This window comes from Euphorbia lathyris, chromosome 5 (assembly GCF_963576675.1).
Source record: "Euphorbia lathyris chromosome 5, ddEupLath1.1, whole genome shotgun sequence".
NCBI classification, from domain to species: Eukaryota; Viridiplantae; Streptophyta; class Magnoliopsida; order Malpighiales; family Euphorbiaceae; genus Euphorbia; species Euphorbia lathyris.
Window position 1 is genome coordinate 41,806,608 of NC_088914.1, and position 7,972 is coordinate 41,814,579.

The 7,972-nt window shown below is 41.1% G+C and overlaps 2 non-coding genes across 2 annotated transcripts; both read left to right on the forward strand.

Annotated features, from left to right (window-relative positions):
- The first annotated feature begins 759 nt into the window (after positions 1-759).
- LOC136231475 (small nucleolar RNA R71) lies at positions 760-866 on the forward strand. Its single transcript, XR_010689855.1, has one exon. It is a non-coding gene; the product is annotated as a small nucleolar RNA R71 (small nucleolar RNA).
- Positions 867-7,592: 6,726 nt separating this feature from the next.
- LOC136231476 (small nucleolar RNA R71) lies at positions 7,593-7,699 on the forward strand. Its single transcript, XR_010689856.1, has one exon. It is a non-coding gene; the product is annotated as a small nucleolar RNA R71 (small nucleolar RNA).
- Positions 7,700-7,972: the final 273 nt, after the last annotated feature.

A 7,972-nucleotide genomic window follows, 5' to 3' on the forward strand; every position in this document is an offset into this window, starting at 1 on the left:
TGCTCTTTCAGATTTTCCTCCGTATGGCTGGGAAGACTTCCCTCTTTTCGGGATGGAATTGATTTAGCAATTTTAGCAATTTGAACCTCCAAGTTATGGATGCTAGATGAGTGGTTTTTAATAAGCTGATCGAATTTATTTTTGATCCGTTTAAAACCATCGTCGTGATTACTTATTTTTCCACCGATAGCATCTATGAATTTGTCGATTTTAGAAGATAAAGTGCTAATCGTATCTCTTGATTGATTTTGATAATTATTGGTATGATTTTGATTAACATTTGCATTATTATTATTATCTCTCCAGTTGAAGTTAGGATGATTCCTTCATCTAGGATTATAGGTATTAGAATAAGGATTATTAGTTTGGTTTTGCCCTTGGACAAAATTTACCTGTTCAATCTCGCTCATACCTTCATAATCCACATATGTTTGGATTGGATTACCAGTAGCATCGCACAGTGCCATAAACCTATCAATTTTGTGTGATAAGTCACAAAATTAGGCTTGTAACATCGCAACTGGATCAAGATTCACTATACCTTTAACTGACGATGTGGTTGAGGACGATGGTTTTGCCACCGGTATATGTCCACGTTCCGCGGGCCACATACTGCTGTTGATTGGCATTTCCTCCAAAAGTTCTCTTGCTTGGGCTGATGTCTTCTTCATAAATAACCCTCCCGACATGGCATCTAATGAACCTTTAGTCGTAGGATTTAATCCATTATAAAATGTTTGCATTAAAAGTGCATCGGGCAATTGGTGGTGTGGGCATAAACGTTGAAGTTCTTTAAAACGTTCCCAAGCCTCATAAAGAGTTTCGCTATCATTTTGAGAAAAAGATGTTAACTCTTTTATGACTCTTGCGGTTTTTGCTAAAGGAAAATATTTCGATAAAAACTCTTGGGCTAGTTGGTCCCAAGTTGCAAATGTTGCGCCTGGCATAGAAGTTAACCACTCTTTGGCTCTGTTCTTCAAAGTGAAAGGAAAGAGGCGAAGTTTGATTGCTTCGGCAGTCACATCTGGTATCTTAAAAGTGTCACAAATTTCAAGGAAATTTTTCAAATGGATGTTAGGATTTTCGTTAGGTAACCCATAAAATGTTACATTATTTTACAACATATTAAGCAATGCGGGCTTAATTTCAAATTGGTTTGCGGTGATTCTGGGTCTAACGATACTATTGGTTACACCGGCCACTCCTGGCCTAGCGTATTCCATAAGTGTTGGTGGATTTGCCATATTTTCTGGCTCGGTATTTGTTTTTAATGGGGTTTTGTTTTTGTTTTTCTTGTCTTTCTTTTTCTTTTTAATGGTATTTTCAATTTCTGCGTCTATAGGGTCTGGTGCAATGCCTGAACTTCGAGAACTGCGCATGAACTTGAAATCTTGCACGAACCGAAACTACCTTCAAAACAGAATTTGAAAAATAAATATGTTAGTAAATTAAAATTTATAAATTACAAAAGTTAAAATAAGTATGTATAAACCTAGATTCGAAATAAAACACGAAAAATCTAAATTTTTGTTAAAAATTTTGGCGTTCCCCGGCAACGGCGCCAAAAACTTGTTGAGCGATTTCCGCAAGTGCACGGTTTCGCTTGTAGTAATAAAAAGATATCGATCCCACAGGGAACGTTTTTCAACAAAAAACTTATTTATGTGTAGATTAAATACGACTTAAGGTTTATATTAATAGATAATCGTTATTTGAAATTGGTTTTGAAATTGATAGAATAAGAATTATATTAGAATATGTAGAATGTTAGAAATCAATTCTGTTTTGAGAATGAATTATAAAACATAAACGTTTAATGTTTAGAAAAAGAGAATAAATGTATTCGTTTGCATTATTGGTAAGACTATAGGAGTGAGTAAGTTAAACATGAAGAATCCCAAAGGGAAACCTAAAAAGAACCTTCATGGTTTGAATTCTTTGGATAAAAGGGGTCCTTTTGGGACCGCCTCTAGGCTCTCCGGAGCCCCAAACAAATACCTGATCTAGGGTTTGGGCCTGTGTCTATAGTCTCCCCCTCTGATGGACTTCTTCGTTTGGAATGTTAGAGGTGCAGCGAGCAAGGCTACCCGCATTCATGTCAATGATCTCATTAAACAGTTTAACCCTTCCTGCTTTGTCCTTCTTGAGACCAAGGTTAGTGGAGCCAAAGCAGATGAGGTGGTTAGAAAGTTTAAGAATTGGAATTGCGTCAGGTCGGAGGCTACTGGCCGGGAAGGGGGGATTTGGCTCTTTTGGAAGCCAGGTCAAGTCAATATTGATATTGTTACTATGGACAGTCAATTCATCCATAGTAAGGTGTGTTACCCGGGTAATAAACCCTTCTTTATTACCTTCATCTATACTGATCCTGTTTCGACTAACCGAAGAAGGCTGTGGGAGATCCTTCATTCTTTTAGCTCTAACATGGTGGAGGCGTGGTTGGTTGCCGGGGATTTTAATGACATTGCCCTCTTGAGTGATCAGAGAGGAGGGGGTAATCATTATGTGAACCGGTGTCTTAATCATAAGCAAAGTATGGATATGTGCGGGCTTTCGGACCTGGGTGCTGCTGGCCACAAATTTACCTGGAAAAGGAATAGTGTGTTTGTTAGGTTGGATAAGGTGTACGCTAATGTTGCAGCGATTTATAGGTTTTCTGAGGTCAAGGTACTTAATCTCCCTTTCCGTCACTCAGACCATTGCCCTATCCTCATTAATTTGGTCAAAGGAAATCGGCTGAAAGGTAATAGACCTTTTAGGTATCTGGTGGCTTGGGAGTCTCACCCCGAGTTTAAGGATTTCGTTAAAAGCAATTGGCATCCCCACTCTGATGTTCTCCTCGCTACTGAGGAATTCAGGAGGAATGTGGCTGTTTGGAATAAAAATACTTTTGGTCATATTATTAGGAGGAAGAACAAACTCTTGAGGAGAATGGAAGGTGTTCAGCGTTGCTTGGAGGTTCGTTTTGATCATAGCCTGAATGGTCACCTAAGAGCTCTTCAGAACGAGTTGGAAGCTGTGCTTAGACAGGAAGAGCTTCTGTGGTTCCAGAAATCTAGGAAGGCTTGGATTCAAGATGGGGACCGGAATACCAGGTTTTTCCACCTCTCAACGATCATTAGGAGACAGCGAAATAGGATCGAGGCTATTAAAGACGCCAGTGGTGAGTGGATTTTTGAGAAGGAGGACATTCGGCGCCTTGCCCTTGATTTCTACAAGGACCTGTTCAGAGAGGAAGCTGTGGACCTAGAGAGTGCCCACTCTGGCATTTCCTTTCCTCGTTTGGGGGAGGATACTATTAATAATGCTTTCCATCCCATTGAGCTTAAAGAGATTGATCTGGCCTTCTCCAGCATCGGTTCCACTAAGGCTCCTGGTATTGATGGTATGCCCGCTAGTTTCTATCATAAACACTGGGACACTGTTAAAGAGGGTATATACAGCTTTGTGTTAGGTGTCTTTGGTGGTTCGAACGATATCAGTTTGGTTAATAAAACCCTCCTTGTCTTGATTCCTAAGGTTGCCAAGCCTTCTTCCTTTCTCCAGATGAGACCCATCAGTCTTTGTAATGTCTTGTATAAAGCTATTACTAAGATTGTGGCTAATAGAATCCGAAAGATCCTTCCGGATATTATCAGCCAAAATCAAGGGAGCTTTGTTCCTGGAAGACAATTGATGGATAACGTTGTTATTGCCCAGGAGGTTGTCCATTCTATGAAGATTAAGAAAGGCAAGAAAGGGATCGTGGCTCTCAAGCTGGATCTGGAGAAAGCCTATGATAGGTTGAACTGGAGCTTTCTTCTGGATAGTTTAGCCAAAGCTGGTATCCCGGAGAACTGGAGGAATTTGATTGGAAAGTGTATCTCCTCTCCTGTTTTCCAGGTTATGATCAATGGGGATATGTCGGATGAGTTCTCTCCATCCAGGGGTATTCGTCAAGGGGATCCTATGAGCCCATTCCTTTTTGTTATTGCCATGGAAAGATTGTCTCACCTGATCCAAGAGGCGGTGAGCAAAGGGACTCTCCACCCTGTTTCCATCAACAGACATTGCCCCCCCTGTTACCCATTTACTCTTTGCTGATGATGTCATGCTTTTTGTGGAGGGTAATGAGGAACAAATTAAGGCTATGATGGATATCCTCGACTGCTTTTGTGAGGCTTCTGGCCAGAAGATTAACATCCATAAATCTCGTATGCTTTGTTCCAAGAATATGGATAATAGCTTGTGTAGAAGACTGAGTGAGATGTCTGGCATTCCCCTGACTCAATCGTTTGGGAAATACCTTGGGGTCCCTCTTCATAGTGACAGGGTGTCCAAAGCCTCTTTTAAAGACATTTTGGACAAATCTAACGGTTTGTGTGCTAGCTGGAAAGCTAATTCTCTTTCCCTTGCAGGTCGCCTTACTTTAATCCAGTCTATCAACTGCGCTGCTCCAAATCACATCATGCAAGCCTGTAAGCTCCCTGAGCCGATCCTCAACGACCTTGATAAAATTAATCGGCGTTTTCTGTGGGGAGAGTCTGGGGATGGGAGGAAGATTCACCTGGTCCCTTGGAAGGAAGCCTGCCAGCCTAAGAGCAGGGGGGGTCTTGGTATAAGGCAAGCTAAGGACAATAATAAAGTCCTGTTAATGAAGCTTCTTTGGAGAATGTGGCAATCCCCCTCCTCCCTTTGGGTTCGTCTTCTGTGCGGCAAGTATAGGAAAGATAGAATCTTTGGTGGCCCGAAGGAGAGGGTTGTCAGCTGTTCCTTCCTCTGGAAAGGGCTTAGTGCTGTTTTTGCTGAGTTCTGTACGGGGATTGGCTTGGAGGTGGGTAATGGGAGATCCATTAGTTTCTGGTATGACACCTGGATTGGTGACAAACCGTTGATTGAGGTGTGCATCGCCCCTCCGCCGAATGATCTCCTCTCCTGGAGAATTGCTGATGTGGTGGACTCGGAGGGAGACTGGATCTGGTCTAAGTTCGACTCCTTTCTTAGCCTGGAGACCCTCCTTAATATTAGAGGTGTGAAGATTAGTAATCAGGAGGAGGATAAGGACAGACACTGCTGGGCCTTGACTAATAATGGTTCTTATTCTTGCAAATCGGCCTATGAAGCTTTTACCCCTAATAGGGCTGATCCTCCTTTGGAAATTTGGAAGTCCATTTGGGCCCTCAAAGTCCCCTACCGCATTAGGAGTTTCCTATGGCTGGGAGTCAAAGACAGGCTCCTCACGAATGCAGATAGACACAGAAGGCACTTGGCTGTATCTGGTGCCTGTAGCAGATGCAGCGGCCATGTGGAAACCTTGTGCCATGCTTTGAGGGATTGCCCGAATAGTAGAAAGGTTTGGGAAGGGGTCCTTCCTCACCACATCCTTCCTTCCTTTATGGGGTTCTCTGATATTGACTGGTTCTCTGAAGGCGTTAATGGGAATTTGTTGGCCAGTATGGAGCACGGGGCTATTCTCTTCGCTATTATTTGTCACCAAATGTGGAAATGGAGGAATGAAGAGTTATTTGCTGAGAAGACTGTCTTTATTCCTGACCTCCGGTTTTACTTCTCGAAAAAACTCTCTGTTATTACAAAGAGTTTTGAAGGAGAGCCCCTGGTTCACCCCTCCCCGGTTAAAGAGGTCCAGTTAGTTGGTTGGAGGAAGCCCAGGGAAGGGGTTGTCAAGTTGAATACGGATGGCTCCTGCCTTAGTAATGGCAGAATTGCTGCTGGTGGAGTTATTCGGGATGCTGGTGGCGCCTGGCTGGCTGGGTTTACCCATAACTTAGGTACGGGCTCCTCCTTTACTGCAGAGCTCTGGGGGATCTTGTCTGGCATTAAACTCGCCATTCGCATGGGTGTTAAAAGACTTTCGGTGGAGTCTGACAATTTGGAGGCTATCAACAGGATTTCGGATAGACAGGCTGTTTGTCTTAAGAGTCAGAATCTCATTAAAGCCATCTTGAGGCTTCGTCCTGCCTTCGATTCTCTTACCTTCTCCCATATTTATAGGGAGCAAAACCGCGTGGCGGATCGCTTAGCAGCTGCTGGGCATGGGGGGATGTTAGGTGTTTCTACCCTTTCCGTTCCTCCTTCTTTTCTGTTACCTTCTCTTCTTGAGGATAGGATTGGAGTCAGTCTTCCTAGACTTATCCCGGGTTAGGTTTTTGTTTGTTTGTTTTTTTTCTTCCCTTCTTACCAAAAAAAAAAAAAATTAGTTATTGTTCAGATAATATTAAAGTGTTTATTTAATTATCTAATTAGGAATCCTATTCAGAATAAGATTCCAATTAATTTAATTCCTAACACAACTGGGATTAGGGTTTCGAAAGTCTATAAATAGACCCCTAACCTCAGAATTTCAGCCAACATAAGAAACAAGAGGAGAAGGAATTGTTCTGTCGTCGTCTCGGCTAATTTACTTTATTTCTTACTCCCTCTTTGATCTCGTATCGATTTCTGTTAGAGGCAATCATTGCGATTGCTATTTATTAAAGGTTGATTACTGATTAGTTTTGTTTTTGTGTTGAATCAAACGTTCGTGGTTCACGAGTTGATAATAACAAGTTGTGGGCACTTCGTTTGCAACGGTAGATAGTTCTTCGATAAAGGTATTACTTTCTATCCCTCTTTATATGAAATAACAATTAACAGATCTTGGAAAAGGGAAATAGATAAAATAGATAAAATTTTATTATTCCGCTATGCCTAGGCTTGTCTATTTTCCTACACTTTCTGTGTTTAATGTATCTTCTTTGGATTTTGGTAAATCAGTTCCTGGTAAAGTCGAATCTCCGGGCATTTCCAGACCTAAGTAATTTTTCCCTGAACGAAGAGTGATGATAGCCTTTACATGCTCTTTCAGATTTTCCTCCGTATGGCTGGGAAGACTTCCCTCTTTTCGGGATGGAATTGATTTAGCAATTTTAGCAATTTGAACCTCCAAGTTATGGATGCTAGATGAGTGGTTTTTAATAAGCTGATCGAATTTATTTTTGATCCGTTTAAAACCATCGTCGTGATTACTTATTTTTCCACCGATAGCATCTATGAATTTGTCGATTTTAGAAGATAAAGTGCTAATCGTATCTCTTGATTGATTTTGATAATTATTGGTATGATTTTGATTAACATTTGCATTATTATTATTATCTCTCCAGTTGAAGTTAGGATGATTCCTTCATCTAGGATTATAGGTATTAGAATAAGGATTATTAGTTTGGTTTTGCCCTTGGACAAAATTTACCTGTTCAATCTCGCTCATACCTTCATAATCCACATATGTTTGGATTGGATTACCAGTAGCATCGCACAGTGCCATAAACCTATCAATTTTGTGTGATAAGTCACAAAATTAGGCTTGTAACATCGCAACTGGATCAAGATTCACTATACCTTTAACTGACGATGTGGTTGAGGACGATGGTTTTGCCACCGGTATATGTCCACGTTCCGCGGGCCACATACTGCTGTTGATTGGCATTTCCTCCAAAAGTTCTCTTGCTTGGGCTGATGTCTTCTTCATAAATAACCCTCCCGACATGGCATCTAATGAACCTTTAGTCGTAGGATTTAATCCATTATAAAATGTTTGCATTAAAAGTGCATCGGGCAATTGGTGGTGTGGGCATAAACGTTGAAGTTCTTTAAAACGTTCCCAAGCCTCATAAAGAGTTTCGCTATCATTTTGAGAAAAAGATGTTAACTCTTTTATGACTCTTGCGGTTTTTGCTAAAGGAAAATATTTCGATAAAAACTCTTGGGCTAGTTGGTCCCAAGTTGCAAATGTTGCGCCTGGCATAGAAGTTAACCACTCTTTGGCTCTGTTCTTCAAAGTGAAAGGAAAGAGGCGAAGTTTGATTGCTTCGGCAGTCACATCTGGTATCTTAAAAGTGTCACAAATTTCAAGGAAATTTTTCAAATGGATGTTAGGATTTTCGTTAGGTAACCCATGAAATGTTACATTATTTTACAACATATTAAGCAATGCGGG